General features: G+C 41.1%; 1 protein-coding gene across 1 annotated transcript in view; it reads left to right on the forward strand.

Annotated features, from left to right (window-relative positions):
• Positions 1-16,741, forward strand: part of htr1fa (5-hydroxytryptamine (serotonin) receptor 1Fa) — a 38,068-nt gene that overhangs the window by 190 nt on the left and 21,137 nt on the right. The gene's annotated exons all lie outside the window — the stretch shown is intronic.

Consider the following 16,741-nt stretch of genomic DNA (forward strand, 5'->3'; position numbering starts at 1 on the left):
AGTAGTTTGAAGACGTGTCTAATAGCTGTATTACGCATGTGTCATTTTCACGTGTTCATAATTCATTCTTCCTTATTAATTGGGCGTGGTTTGATTTGGCACATGATGGAACGTGCATTTATTAAATCTAAATTTCCACTTTGTATGCAAAATCTCATCCTCGCCAAACTATTTTACGCGTAACTAAATCAAGTGCTCCGGTGCTCTAGTCCCTCCTGATCACGGTTAAATATTTATTAACGTCAATTTGTCTGTATAAAATGACTGATAAAAGTTTTTTTTTTTTCTTATGTGTTGTGAATACAAGTGTGCATCCTAATAAAGGGTGGCTTAAATTATATAAGAGTGAAAGACGCGAAAGGATGGAGAGAGCGGTGATTTGTATTGACCAAGGCAGAATTGAATCCAAATCAGTTTTAGAGCTTGGTAGATCAGCTTTTCTATAATATTAGGCTTCTATTTTCAACTTGACTGGTGATGCGTTTCGTTGCACCTTCTAGCCAATGGGCACTGCCTTTTTGTCAAGTATGTAATCCTTATTTGAATTGGAAAATCGACATCTTTTACCAAAATACCTGTTGGGATCTTCCTGTCTTGTCAACTTCAAAACAGATTGAGTAACCTTTTCAAGGATGGCCCCCAAGGATCAAAGATGCATCATTATATCATATGAGCGACAGGGGGGCTTAGTCTGTGATCAACATGCTTCATGACATCAAAATCCAAGGAGGAATTTTAAGGGTCAGAATTCAAAAGCATGACAGAATACAAGTGATCAACTGATAAGTCAAAACACCATGGAAATAAATAAATCCCCCAAAATATGAAAGAAGAATGAAAAGGAAATATCTAATTAGGGATGACTGTGGATGGCCTTGGATCACACTTCTAGTTGAATTTATGTGCCTTCTGGACTGGGATCAAGATCACAGGTGATCTGCATAATTTCTCCTGTTAATTAGGATAACTACGCCTTGCAAACAACAATATCGCTTAAATAATCCATATATCTGGATTTGGAAATGCTTTTGGGACAGCAGTGAGGCCAGCCAATAGAACTCATTCATAACAGATACACTGTTAAGTATCAATATTTTAACATGTTATATGTGTGTATAATGTGTGTTGTAACTAATTTTAAGTTACATGTTTCAGAGGAACAGGCATTCAAGTTTACCTTGCTTTTAAAAGCTAATTTGTTGAGACATTTTTAGAAACCATTTTAGTCTCTTATATGCTGAGATACCTGCTTGCACCCTCTTGTATTGATGGAGCTTATCTGTCCTGAGACAGGTCTGGTGATGCTAAAAAGTTCAGCTGCGTGTTGGGAATATGGTGTCTAAAAAAAAATCATTCAACCTTCTACAGCTCAAATATTATTGTAGGACAGAAAAATAATGAAAAAATCTGCACTAGTTTATTCCAGCTATCATATAGCCTATTGAATGATACATTGATTAATAGTAATTATTGTGACAGACCTTTTAAAAATGATTTTATTATTTAATTTTGTATAGCATTTGAGTTCAATATTTTGACTGATGTGCTTGACAAAACACTCTAAGCTGCAAGTGTAATAGTTTTCTTTTTCTTTCAATCTTTCATTATATGTTAACATAGCAGGGAGTCCTTTGTGGTGGTCCCAAATTTGGATACACCGATAGTATTGTGTTAAAGAAAGGGACTGGACTGCAGTCTTAAGGCAGGCAATTTGCAGTGGCCATCTTTGTCCATGTCTGCCAAAGATATAATGTTGGAGTGATTTTTGGCATATGTGTTTTCTAATAGTTGCATCTGGATTGCAGTTCTATTTTGTTCACACTTTGATACTACAAATTTGATACTACATCCTCACACTTGTAATACTTATCTTCCTCTTTTTTGCATGCCTTGATCTGGTGCCATATTGGTTTTGCTTTGGTGTTTTTAAAAACTGAAAAAACGAAATCCACTCTTTGTTTTAAGCTATTCACCACCTCCATCCTACCTGCTACGCTAAACCTGCTAATCATTTGAAGAACTCAAATTCAAAGCTAATCAAACCTGGGTTGTTGAAGCTCTGTAGGGGGTACAGGGGGGCTGTGAGCTGCAACATTCTAAATGCACACACCAGCTCATTGATGGTTACTTTGATGAACAGGAAAACAGCAGGAATGACAGGCTTGGTGGACACCAGACTCACTTCTAATTGAACACTTCTTGGTGTGTTTGATTTTTAGACAGCCACAAATAGGAGCAGGGACAGTGGTTTTCCATGATCAGCCTATTCTAGGAAAATATATTACACTGGCAGTGGATTTAGTATTGGGAGATTTAAAATGTGATTCAGGGTTCCGAGTTTAACCTCGTAAAGAACAAATAGATAATGGCAACTGACTATAGAATGAGCTGAGCATACATATATACATGTGGATGTCAGTTCATTATTTCCATATATTAAGTTTAGCCCTCTGAATAGTTCTACACAGTCTGGGATGGTTCTTGCTGAAAGAGATTTGAAAGTTAAATCTGCCAACCGGACAAAAAGTTTTCGCTGCTCATCCCTTCTTCAGTTCTGGTCAGATTGCTGGTGGCCACTGACTTATATCTATCGGAAAGGAGGAGCTCACTACACGGAAATTGTAAACAGCTATTGTTTACAATAGGTCTATTGAGCAACACTAAGTGTGCACGATGCCTTACTTAGCATAAACATTCAGCTCTTAACCTATTGGCATCCTGGCTAGCTCTATTATTCTCTTTGTATCCTTTGTTTGCTTTGGGTCTGAGGATGGAGTTGTACATGGGGGAAAAGGTGATGTCTAGGCTTCTTTAACTCCCTTCTCAAACCATTTCTTTTCTCTGGCTAAGATCTGTACCTCACTGTCTTCAAAAGAGTAGTTAGTGGCTTTGAGATGATGTACAGTGGACTGTGGTCCTGAAGAGATGTTGGTACATTCTCTTATGGAGTGGCTGTTTAGTTTCTCCAATGTAACGCTCTCTGCACTCTTCATTACACTGAATGGAGTAGACCACATTACTTTGTTTATGGCTCAGGGGTTTGTCTTTTGGCTGAACCAGTTTCTGTCTTAACCTGCTTGTAGGTTTGAAATAGACCGGAATTTCATATTGTCTGAAATTTCTCAAAAGTTTTTCAGACACACTAGCTATGTATGGAATAGTTACACCTTTCCTTATGGGTTCAGATTCGCTGTTGTCCTCTTTTTTAGCTCTCTTAGATCTATTGAAAGGCCCATTTTGGATATCCACAAGCCTAGAGTGCTTTCTCCACATGTTGTTCCTCCTTCACTTTTCCCTCTGTATTTGTGGAAACCACTTGAGTACTTGAGTGTTGTAGTGTATGGATAACTCCTTAGTTTTAACTCAAATTGGCGCTGCAGTGGTGTGAATCAAACAGCAGGTATTGGTCAGTGTGTGTGGGCTTCCTGTAGACTTTTACCTGGAGTTGCCGGTCATCTCCTATAGTTACTGCACAATCTAAGAAGGCCAGTTTGTTCTCATTGACCTCTTCCCATTTGAACTGAGGATGTTTGGATCCACAGCAGTAATATGTGCAGTAAAGTCACACTAATACTTCACGCTGATTGGTTGAAGCGTCACAACAAGGCAAAAAATCGAACTTTTGTTAAATCCAGTTTGGAGAAAAGCACGGGCATCTTACCCATCCATGAATGCACAAAGTACTTCCCTCTGTGCGTTTGAAGTCGTTGTCAACGTGTTGTTTTTGCTCGTTGGGCCAGTGCTGACCTGCATTATGACACAGATTTCCTGAAATAAATGTGTCTGAATAATGCTTTACTTTGCAGATACTCTACATATTTGTGATGGGCGATACCAGTGTTTCAATTCAATACCAAAACAATACTATGGCAAGCATCACAATATTGATCCATTACCAATTTTAATGAGTTTTGTTTTAAAATGAATTAAAACCCCTGTACTATAATGAAGTTTACACTGGTGTATTGAGGCCATCATTATTTGTGCTCCACCCCAGCTTGAACTGATTTACAAATGTGAAAATATAAAGAAAATAAAAAAAACAAATATTCAGTTCAATGTTTTGAGACATTTTAAGTATTGATACTAGTACATCAGACAGATTACATCCAGGTGCGTTTATTGTAGATTTGTCAATTCAAAATTGACCAAACTTCTCTACTGTTTAAAATTCTGTCTGGATGCACTGTCATCTTAACACACCGTTAATTGTTAATGTACTTACAAAAGCACCTGGTGCTACCATGCATAGCAACTAAGTTTTCACATGGAATATTAGTGATGGCACGTGTGGTCAGGGTAATCACGTTTTCTTTATGTTTCTTAATTACTGTGGGGCAGTTATCTATATAAAATAAATAATGAAATGAACCTTAGTGAGGAGGAGCAGAGTCAAGCCAAGGACACACAGTGGGAGCTGGAGATATGTGGGGCAAAGTGCAACACACATGTAACATTTGAACTGCTCGCCAAAGTGGACTTCACACGAGTCTAAATTAATTTCCTGATTGGTCTTTTTACAATTTTCAAACATTAGCAGTCACATCCTCCTTGAATATTAATTTATGCTCATACAACAGTGCTGGTTCCGCATCACTTCCAAACTCTAAGTGGGAATATTAATACCAGGCTCAAATGGTTGACTGTGGTATTTATATTCAGGACACCTCTGTGACAGGCTGCTTACTCCTGTTTATATTGTGCTCCACACACCTCTCTCTTATTTATATTGCCTTCCAGTTCAGTGCTACTATGCTTTTCCCCAGGAGATCACAACTCAACAAGCACAAGACTATGAAAGATTGTCAACTGACTTACCTATTCTTACGCAAAAGAATATCTAGACAAGTGAGTCAGTATAAGTCCTTACCAATTCATGTAGAATGTTTCCAAATTAATGAAAATACAAGAACTTACCCAAAGTGCTGCAAAAGCAATGGTGAAGATAAAATACCCAGACAGGCCAGTTGTAATTCAGGGTTAAATACGTCTGACAATATACTATGCAAATCAACTCTTTTAATTCTTTTGCCTTCTCATTGACCTATTCGAAGTTGTCATAATGATTCAAGCATGTCTGAATACTTTTTATTCTCCTGCAGTCAGAAATTCCAGTTTTCTCCTACCCCTAATACATGCCCAGTGCTACGCTTACTTCGTTCTCCCATTTTTTGTCTTAATCATTGGTAAACATAGGATTCAGCAGCGTCGCATAGTCATTTTCCTCCAGCAGAATGGTCCTTTTCTTCTTGTGGGGACGTTTGCAGTTAATGTAAAGAGGCAGACAGAACGTACACAGAATTATTTCTATCATTATGTGGTTTTGGATCAATTTTGCAATTTAAAATGCCATTATAACTAAAAGCAGAAGGCAATTCTATGTCTACTCCAGATTTGCTACAGTGATTTATAGGCGCATTTTAGTAAAGACTTTAAAGCTGAAATTCTCCTTTACAATGGACTAAAATCAATTGTCTCCTTCACTGACATTTGGTCGGATTTTGTAGCTCAAATTATTAAACAATTCTCTCAGTTTCGGGGATCATTTTTCTTGTTTATTTGATGGGGACAGATTTTCTTTTGAGAGCAATCCAATGCTGATATGAGTCCTCCTTCGAATTCTTCTCCTTAAACACAAACAAAGAAAATTGTAAATATATAAATAGCCCAGTGATAGACTGTGGAGAGTATTTAAAACTTGTGTAAATCGGCACATGACCTTAATATTTGCACCTCAGTGACTCTGGAGGACAGGGCCAAATGGAAAACTGTGAGGCTGACAAATCCTCTGCAGAGAAATATATTTTACATATAAAGCTATGAACTGCAGATATTAAACATAGAATGACTTGAATGTTAATGTCAAATCTGAATCTCAACTGTCATGGCACTTTAAACGAACTATATTATGGATTACATTACACTATAAGTTCCACTGAGTCAAATGTGACAAGGACACAGCTCAGGATTTGATTAGTAGCTCAATTGATAGAGAATTTGTCCACTGATCCAAAGGTTGGGAGTTCGAATTCCACTCTCAACATAAACATCATTGGTAGAGGTTCAATTCCAGCTTCCACATATAAATACTGTCATTGTGTCCTTAGGCAAGACACTTAACCCAGTGTCTACGTACTCTGATGTATGAATGTGTGTGTGAATGGGTGAGTAGTTCCTTGATGTAAAGCGATCTGAGTGCCTTGAAGCCACTATATAAAAATGTGACCATGTGTTTACTATTGTAACATTCGGCTTTGTTTCTTTATCATATTATTATACAGACACTGATGGTGAAAGGCTATTTTTCCCCTGTTTGAAAGTTATGTGTTTTTTTGACCCATTCTTCAATTTTGCAAGGGCCACCCATCAGGAGCAGTGGGTTTTTAAGATATCTAAACATATCTTATCGCCTATAGGAAGGCATTTTATTAGTTATCAATTCAAGTATAAATTTCAGCTGGAAATTGAGGTGGGCAGCTTTTTTAATTGGTTGAATCAGTCTATTGAATAATCAGTTAATTGCAGTCCATGATTATAAAAAATAACACAAACACGAATAAAACAATGAGTTATACTTTAAACTGTGTAATATTTTGTGTGTTTGTCTTGCATGAGGGAAAAAGTTGCTTGATGTTTGGAAGTTTGTTCTTGTTGAATACTTTCATTACAGCCTGTTGATACTTTGCAGTGACATCATGTTGGGGGTGTTCTACGTGGATCTCTATGGTTCAGCAGTTACCATGAAGACACAATGCACACATTAGCAAACACACTGTCAAAAATTTTAAGATAGCAACTCAAGAAAAAATACAGAATGGATGTAAACAACTTTCAGGAGACTGTGATCAATTTGAGTGTTCACCCCCCCCCCCCAAAAAAATAAATAAATAAATAAATAAATAAATAAAAGAATCAGAGTGTTGGTTAGTGTTAACTTATTTAAGAGCACAAATCATCTCACCTGTTGTCGTTCCATCTTAATCCTCTCTTTATGGTCAGATTATGTCAAAACTAAACTCAGATTAAAGTCTAACTGCAGAGCTTCAGTCAGAGCATTACCTACAGTCAGTATCACAACCCCAGGGTATCTTGATGGCATCAGCTACAAAAAATACCACATTTTTGGTACATAGTCCATCTCCTGCATGCTTTCATTTCATCTGCTCTTTAAAGAAGCACTACTACCAAGATTTTAGGTGGAGGGTATGAATGTTCCATGTTACAGTCTTTATAAAGACAAGCAGGTGATCACTGTCAAACCATGAATTTAGTTTAATGCCATACTGTGGAACCTTTCAGGCAAACCAATTACATTTTTAGGAGACAAGTAGGTGACAATCCGTCCTCCAGAAAACCAGTGTACCTTTAAGATCTGATAGACGTTGCTTCACCAAATTATGTCTTTTCTTTTCAAGTGAATAACAGTCCACAAGTAGCAAATTGGTTGTAGAAGTTGAAGCTACTCAATGAAAAGTCTTGTTCTCAGAAACCTAAGATTACCCTTAAAACAAGTTTGTAGTTTCTCCTTGTTCTTATGCCCCTGGCTTTTAACAAGACTCTGACAGATATCTGCTGCTCTGCTTTTCACTCAAATGTCAAAAAGGACAAGAGCTTCAATCACATTCTGACTGCATACATTTTACTTACTCTCCTCGAAGATCAAAACATGTATTTCCAGGCTTGCCCGTGAGTGTTGACAACTGTAGAAATAACACAATAAATCAGCTTGGCAATCTTAAGAAGCCCATAGCCAGTCATAACCAATGTTTGATTTTCACCAATCCATGACAGATGCGTATTCAAATTAGTGTCAACACAAGTGCCTCAAAGTATGTGAGTGACTGGCTGCTTTTATTGTTTTTCATGGATCTTTGAGAACATATGATCAAGATTGCAAACTAGCTTCCTCAAATTGTTTTGACTTGTTTGTGTTTGTCATGTGGAAGCTCATACAAAAACAAACAAAGGTAGAAGACATAAATTATTCAAAATACTGCCATCTAGAATCACTCAAGTCAGCTTACAGAAGTAAAAATCTTCACAAAACTACTTTATTTTCTTACTGTATTTTAGTTGTAGTATTGTCACATGTTTTTATGTCAGATGCCCTTATTGATGGGACACTAGGCCTGTCTTGTTGCTTTGTGACACATATGGCTTTATCATAGAATGTATAAATAGTGTGTAAGGGAATGTGACGTCACCCATAGCTTTCGGCTCCAGTCAAATGAAGCTCATCAAGGTTAGCAGTTATAGGAGTGAATTTGGAGCCGAGTTCCATATTTGAAATTCCGACTGCAAGTATCATAGCAACCAAAGAGTCAATCTGGAGCAAAGCAGTTGAAGGTAACGCCCCTTCACAGGTATGATTGACAGTGTTGCTAAGCGCTTGATCCGTGCTGAACCAGCAGTGTCATTCAAACCTGTTGCTAACGCTAGCGGGAGTGACCTCGGGCTAAGAAGGCACCCAATTTGTCTGTTATTGTTAATATCTTGGACACAATAGTGAAATAAAAATACCAGGATCGTGTAGAGTGGGGTAATAAAAACATTTTAAGAGCACAATGATGAGGCTCACTCCAGCAGTTACAGAGAGAAGGGTGACTATTTTCCAATGTCAAGTGAATTGGAGCCAGACTCGATGGAGCCAGAAGCGCACCTATTATCATTTCCTATTTGGAACACGACAGCAGGCCGGTTAGCTACGTCCATTTATATATATATATATATATATATATATATATATATATATATATATATATATATATATATATATATATACACACCCCTCCCCGAACCGCCACCTTAACGTGGTGGAGGGGTTTGAGCACCCGAATGATCCTGGGAGCTATGTTGTCGGAGGCTTCATACCCCTGGTAGGGTCACCCATGGCAAACAGGTCCTGGGAGACGGGTCTGACTAAGAGCGGTTCAGAAGCCCCCATGAAGACAGAAACAACAAGGCAAACTACGTCGCCCGGACTGGCGTTACCGGGGCCCCACCCTGGAGCCAGGTCTGGGGTGGGTGCTCGGCAGCGAGCGCCTGGTGGCCGGGCCTTTCGCCACGGGGCCCGGCTGGGCCCAGCCCGAAGGAACAATGTGGGGCCGTCCTCCCGTGGACCCACCACCTGCGGGAGGAGCCATGAGGGGCAGGTGCAGAGAGATCTGGGCGACAGTTGAAGGCGGGGACCTCAACGACCGGATCTCCGGACATGGAGACTAGCTCTGGGGACATGGAATGTCACCTCGCTGGGGGGAAGGAGCCTGAGCTTGTGCGGGAGGTTGAGCGTTACCGGCTAGATATAGTCGGCCTCACCTCCACGCACAGCTTGGGCTCTGGAGGGGTTGGACTCTCCATTTCTCTGGCATTGCCCGCGGGGAGCAGCGGCGAGCTGGTGTGGGCTTGCTCACTGCCCCACAGCTCAGCCGCCACATGTTGGAGTTCACCCCGGTGAACGAGAGGGTCGCGTCCCTGCGCCTTCGGGTCGGGGACAGGTCTCTCACTGTTGTGTCGGCCTACGGGCCAAACAGCAGTGCAGAGTATCCGGCCTTCTTGGAGTCCCTGGGAGGGGTACTAGATATTGCACCAACCGGGGACTCTGTTGTTCTCCTGGGGGACTTCAATGCCCATGTGGGTAATGACAGTGACACTTGGAGGGGCGTGATTGGGAGGAATGGCCTCCCCGATCTGAACCCGAGCGGTGTTTTGTTATTGGACTTCTGTGCTAGTCACAGTTTGTGCATAACAAACACCATGTTCGAGCACAAGGGTGTCCATCGGTGCACGTGGCACCAGGACACTCTAGGTCGGAGGTCGATGATCGACTTTGTTGTCGTGTCATCTGATCTCCGACCGTGTGCCTTGGACACTCGGGTGAAGAGAGGGGCTGAGCTGTCAACTGATCACCACCTGGTGGTGAGTTGGATCCGCTGGTGGAGGAGGAAGCCGGACAGACCTGGCAGGCCCAAGCGCATCGTGAGGGTCTGCTGGGAACGTCTGGCTGAGCCCTCTGTCAGAGGGGTCTTCAACTCACACCTCCGGGAGAGCTTCTCCCTGATCCCAGGGGAGGCTGGGGACATGGACTCTGAGTGGGCCATGTTCTCCACCTCTATTGTCGATGTGGCTGCTCGTAGTTGTGGTCGTAAGGTCTGCGGTGCTTGTCGCGGCGGCAATCCCCGAACCCGGTGGTGGACACCGGAAGTAAGGGATGCCGTCAAGCTGAAGAAGGAGTCCTATCGAGCCTTGTTGGCTCGTGGGACTCCCGAGGCAGCTGATGAGTACCGGCTGGCCAAGCGTGCCGCAGCTCGGGCAGTCACAGAGGCAAAAACTCGGGGTTGGGAGGAGTTCGGGGAGGCCATGGAGGAGGACTATCGGACAGCCTCAAAGAGATTCTGGGTAACTGTCCGACGCCTCAGGAGGGGGAAGCAATGCTTCACCAACACTGTTTACAGTGCGGGTGGAGAGCTGCTGACCTCGACTGGGGATGTTGTCGGGCGGTGGAAGGAATACTTTGAGAATCTCCTCAATCCCACTGTCACGTCTTCCGAGGAGGAAGCAGAAACTGGGGACCCAGAGGCGGACTCGTCCATCACCCTAGCTGAAGTCACCGAGGTGGTTGGCAAGGTCCTCGGTGGCAAGGCTCCGGGGGTGGACGAGATCCGTCCTGACTACCTCAAGTCTCTGGATGTTGTGGGGCTGTCTTGGCTGACACGTCTCTGCAACATCGTGTGGCGGTCAGGGACAGTACCACTGGACTGGCAGACCGGGGTGGTGGTCCCTCTGTATAAGAAGGGGGACTGGAGGGTGTGTTCCAATTACAGGGGAATCACACTCCTCAGCCTTCCTGTTAAGGTCTATTCTGGGGTACTGGAGAGGAGAATCCGACCGATAGTCAAACCTCGGATTCAGGAGGAGCAGTGTGGTTTTCGTCCTGGTCGCGGAACTCTGGACCAGCTCTATACTCTCCATCGGGTCCTCGAGGGTTCATGGGAGTTTGCCCAACCAGTCCACATGTGTTTTGTGGATTTGGAGAAGGCATTCGACCGTGTCCCTCGTGGTGTCCTTTGGGGGGTGCTCTGGGAGTATGGGGTCCCGGGCTCTTTGGTAAGGGCTGTCCGGTCCCTGTATGACCGGAGCAGGAGCTGTGTTCGCATTGCCGGCAGTAAGTCAGACCTGTTCCCGGTGCATGTTGGACTCCGCCAGGGCTGCCCTTTGTCACCGGTTCTGTTCATTATATTTTTGGACAGAATTTCTAGGTGCAGCCAGGGGCCGGAGCGGGTCTGGTTTGGGAACCACAGGATTTCATCTCTGCTGTTTACAGATGATGTTGTCCTGATGGCTTCTTCGAGCCAGGACCTGCAACAGGCACTGGTGCGGTTTGCAGCCGAGTGTGAAGCTGGGATGAGAATCAGCTCCTCCAAATCCAAGGCCATGGTTCTCGACCGGAAAAAGGTGGTTTGCCCTCTCCGGGTGGGTGATGAGTCTCTGCCTCAAGTGGAGGAGTTCAAGTATCTCGGGGTCTTGTTCACGAGTGAGGGAAGGATGGAGCGTGAGATTGACAGGCGGATCGGTGCAGCGTCTGCAGTGATGCGGTCGCTGTATCGGTCCATTGTGGTAAAGAAGGAGCTGAGTCCAAAGGCAAAGTTCTCGATTTACCGGTCAATCTACGTTCCTACCCTCACCTATGGTCATGAGCTCTGGGTAATGACCGAAAGGACAAGGTCGCGGATACAAGCGGCTGAAATGGGCTTCCTCCGTAGGGTGGCCGGGTGCACCCTTAGGGATAGGGTGAGGAGCTCGGTCACACGGGAGGAGCTCGGAGTAGAGCCGCTGCTTCTACACGTCGAGAGGAACCAGTTGAGGTGGCTCGGGCATCCGCTTAGGATGCCTCCTGGACGCCTCCCTAGGGAGGTGTTCTGGGCATGTCCCACTGGGAGGAGGCCCCGGGGAAGACCCAGGACACGCTGGAGGGACTATGTCTCTCAGCTGGCCTGGGAACACCTTGGGGTCCCACCGGAGGAGATGGAGGACGTGTCTGGGGTGGGGGGAAGTCTGGGAGTCCCTGCTTAGACTGCTGCCCCCGCGACCCGGGGGCAGCAGAAGAAAATGGATGGATATATATATATATATATATATATATATATATATATATATATATATATATATATATATATATATATATATATATATATATATATATATGAGTTTTACCTCTACTACTTCAACTACTATTAATGCTATTTAATATCATTACTGCCGCTACAACTAATATGCCAACTGATACTACAACTAACACTGATATTACGACTACTACTACTACTACTATTACTACTACTTTTTGGCTTGGATATGTTTATTATCTTAACAGCAACAACAGCAGCAACAAAAAATCATGTTATATGAATACAACAAAAGGAAAAAGGCATACTAAAATATAAATACATATCCACCTTCACTCCAGTGTATTATTATTGCTCACCCTTAGGTTACTGCTACCACTATGACACTACAGCTCTGTCAAAATTGTAACTGCAAATACTATGCTCTGTGATTTATGAGTTATATGCACATAGGCACTTTCCACCACCGTGACACAGGACTTATGGCAAAGAAGTTACTCTCTGGTCAGGTACAGATATTTATTCTCCAGGTTAAAAGGCCCATCCAAAGGTGAACACTGTAGCCCTTACCTCTGAGTAACCTGTAGGGGCTAAAGCAGAGCACATCCATCAGCTGAATCCGTCTAATAGAGAGGCAGGTCTGAAGAATGTTCCCTAAGGAGCTCTTATGAAATGGGACCATAATGGGACCTGACTAAAAGCCCAAAAGCAGCTGGACTGTGTAGGTTCATCAAATACAACACAATTTGTACAATGTAAAATTCTTAATATACAACCCTTGTGATAATGCTAGTGAACTTGACAGAGGTTATTGTTTAGTGGTATCGGGAGTCCTCGGGAGTTGAGGTACCTCGCCCATTGACTATATTGTAAATGCAGTACTTTTTTGGCAAAATCTGATTGCTGCACACTGTCTGCATTTAATAATAGTAGTATTTTCACCCATTGCACCAGGAAGTAAGTGCCGTAAGCAGCTCTAGGATTCACTGTGCTTTGGCAATCTGCCCCTGCTTCACTTCTTTGTCTGAAAAGATGTTCTAAGCCTGTGCACATGCTCAAAAATTCATCCAATAAAGTGTTATCTGATTTTATCTATACTGCAACAACACAACAGATCTGTGCAGTTCAATTAAACGTGTCTTATCAGCTCTTGTGTCTCCCAGTTTCTATAGATAGATTTTGAAGCTTGAAAACATATAGAAGGCAAGGACAGGATGTTGTACAAGACTCTTGAATCTTGCATGAATTCCTCGCTACAAAACACATTGCAGTAGAGCCTTTTCTGTCACTTATTGTAGAATTTGTGGACCCATATGCCAAGAGCTATCAGGCAGAAATGAGAATACGTTATGTGAATACTAAAAGGCTATAGGGTCAAAATACACGATTTCAAGTTTTCTCCATATGCAAAATACTAGCCGCCTATTACATAATACTCTGTAGGTGACATGGCAATTCATCTCACAGTTTTTGAAGGTTTACAAGTTCACTGCATGTTTTAAAGGGAACTGCATGGTAACACTATGCAACTTGGTGAAGGAATGGGCACTTGCTTGTCTCCGTGGAGATGTTTTTACTTTTCTTGGAATGACTTTGAACTTATTGATCTCTAAGGAGACAAACCATAAGGGATTAAATCCATTTCAAATAGTTAAAAACAAAACTGTGGAACATTTCAGATAAATTTCATTAGAACAATAAGGTAATGGAACACTCACCTGAAAAGTGATATAATTCATCTTTATTTTATACATTTTCCCCCACTTTGATAATTGGCCACTTAAGCCACTTAAATCACCCATGTCCTACGTTAAAATCCGAGTAGTCATGGTGATAAATAAGTACACTTTACTTTTCAGTGAAGTTCACAAAGGCACTTTCTGCACAGCAACAGCCTTGGACACCTCATATTCAAAGAATCTCAGTGGTGTGAGTGTTCAGAGAGATAAAAATCATGATTCCAGCAGCAGAGTTCTTCTCTGCAGATTGTGAATTTGCCTGTATAAAACATTAGGAAGAAGTTTGCGGAGGCTGACATTTAAACCACATTTAATATTTAACCTTTTGAGACTTGCCCATGGTCACCAACAGTTAATCCTCTGCAGAAATTAAAAAGTGTGAAGTTTGATGATTAATTGAAGGTCTGATGTCGGCATTATGTTGTATAGATAATATTAAAAATGCATAGTCCATATATCAAGAAACCACTGCAAATTAACTTTTAGTCAGTTTGATTGTGTTGTGTGATCACGATTTAGATTTTTGAATGATTCATCTACACATATAACCTTTATATTGCCTTGAAGAGGTCACTTAAGTCATGTGCTTCTTCTGAAAGTTCACACTTCACTTTAATTGGTATCCACCTTTTGTTGTGGTCGAGAAAATGTGTCTCTTTGCGCATAGTGTAGGCCAGTCACGATAATTACTTTATTGACTTATCGTTCTATATATGAAAGCTGGAATAATATTTTTGGGGGCCAGTAATTATCGTGTGTGTCTTTTGAAATATTTTGAATACTGGGGCATTTTTGGTATTTTTTTGGCTATATGATAAGATTTGAGCCATAGAAGGTTGAATTAATAACTTCTATGACTTATCACAGATGCAAACTAAGTATTAAATTGTTTTATTCTGCTGTTTATCTATTGCAGCACATGATTTTTAACAATATCGTAGATCTAGAATAGTTTTTGTGGTTTACATCATCTCTTGGGTTATTGTGTCCTCCTTTCAATATTATCGTTTATCGTCTATATTTACTTCAGCATTATATCAAACTTCAGAATTGGTTATTGTGAAAGGTGTAGCATAGAGCAGCAATAAACTGAAAATTTGTGATGAAGGCAAATATAATATCTTAAAATTACCACTACTGTAGAAGAACCATTGAAGTTTCTTTTACTAAATCTCACCATCTTGCTTCTTGCTTTTAGTTTGTCTTAGACACACTCTTTTCTCTTGCATTGTTCAAAGAATTGCTCCTCATTTCAGAACAAAGAAATGTAATTTATCTAAAGAGCTAAAATACGATGCAGACATTTTGCTTTTTACAGGTCCTATATCACACAAAATTGTTTCTTGTGAGCTTCAAGCCATGTTAGAATGTGGTCACCTCATTAAAAACATACCTTGTGTTTTATTTCATACATACATGTTTGAGTAATCCTTCATTATTAGTCTGTCTACATCTTGAAAAATCAGAATGCTCTGTTCTACCTTGTGATGTCATGTAGTGGTAGTTTTCAAGTTAACAAACTACCTTTTACCTTTTGTTTAGTAGAGATTTGCAATTCCAGGACTGACATAATCTGAATGATTCTAGTGAAGATGTAGGGAGTTTAAAAACAAGGTGGAGTACTTCCTGTATTACCACATGACATCACAAGGTAGAACAGTGTTTTACGTTTCAGAGAAGAAGTCAGCCTAAATATGCAGGGTTTGTGTGTTAAATATGTGTGAATGAAACAAAACAAAACTCCAGGTATGTTTGTGATGAGGAAACAACATTATAACATAGATCAGAAAATAGTGTAATATAACTCCATTCAATCAAAGATTTCTCAGCCTGTGGTATGTTAATGTGCATCTGCAGTACAACGCATACATGTTAAGTTTGGTCTGTATGTAGGAGGATTACATGTACTCATTCGCTCGGCTGTTTATGGCACGCTGACATCAAGTATACACTTTTCTTCTCCACATTCTCCTAATTTGTATGGGCAACATTTTATCCTGTGTTCTCTCAATTACAGTATATAAACATCACTGACAATGACATCAATAGAAATAGCTTTGTAATTACTAAAAGCCTATCTTTATGTCGCAAAGGTGTAGAACTTTAAGCCGTGTGTAAAACAGTTCTTATCGCATTTTGGTTGACATTTCCATGTACTGTTTTGAGTATCCAGTTGTAGTGGTTATTTTGCATTTTCTATATTACAAATGGGCAAAATAACAATACCTTCGCAGTGTTTATCCACTGATCTGAATGTTGGAGGTTCAAATCCCGCTCTAGACATAAACATCATTGGTAGAGCAGTGAGATCCAAGGACTCACAGGTTGGTGGTGCAATTCCAGCTCCCATAGATGAATGCTGAGTGGCTTGAAATGTGACCATGACCATTTACCAAAATCCAATCCTTATCTCACCATATGACAATCTTCTAAATTTACCTCTTAAACAAGTGCCCACTCTGGTTACTATATACTCTTGATTGTGCAAGTGTTGGTAGTTCGTGCCTTTGCCTATGAACATTAGGAGTTGAACAGTCAGTAGAATAAGAGAGTGCAATGAAATGTCCATAAATAACTGTTGCAGAGACAGTAGACACCCACCACTTTCTCTTGTTGCTACAGAAGAACATGGCCAAAAGCAATGGTCATCTACTTGTGAGGAGTTGGATGGCAAGAATTTGTGGTTTGTACTGAAATAAACTTTGTCAACTTTGTTTTATAATAGCTTATGTTTATGTTTCATTGATTATTTACAGCAATGCTACATAAAGTGCACAAGAGATGATCATTTTTAAAGGGACTGTATACAGCCTGCTCTAAAAAAGGTACTACAATCATAACTGAACCTGCGTTGCCAATGCTGTAACTTGCATATATAGGACA

Source organism: Periophthalmus magnuspinnatus, chromosome 21 (assembly GCF_009829125.3).
Source record: "Periophthalmus magnuspinnatus isolate fPerMag1 chromosome 21, fPerMag1.2.pri, whole genome shotgun sequence".
In the NCBI taxonomy this organism is placed as follows: Eukaryota; Metazoa; Chordata; class Actinopteri; order Gobiiformes; family Gobiidae; genus Periophthalmus; species Periophthalmus magnuspinnatus.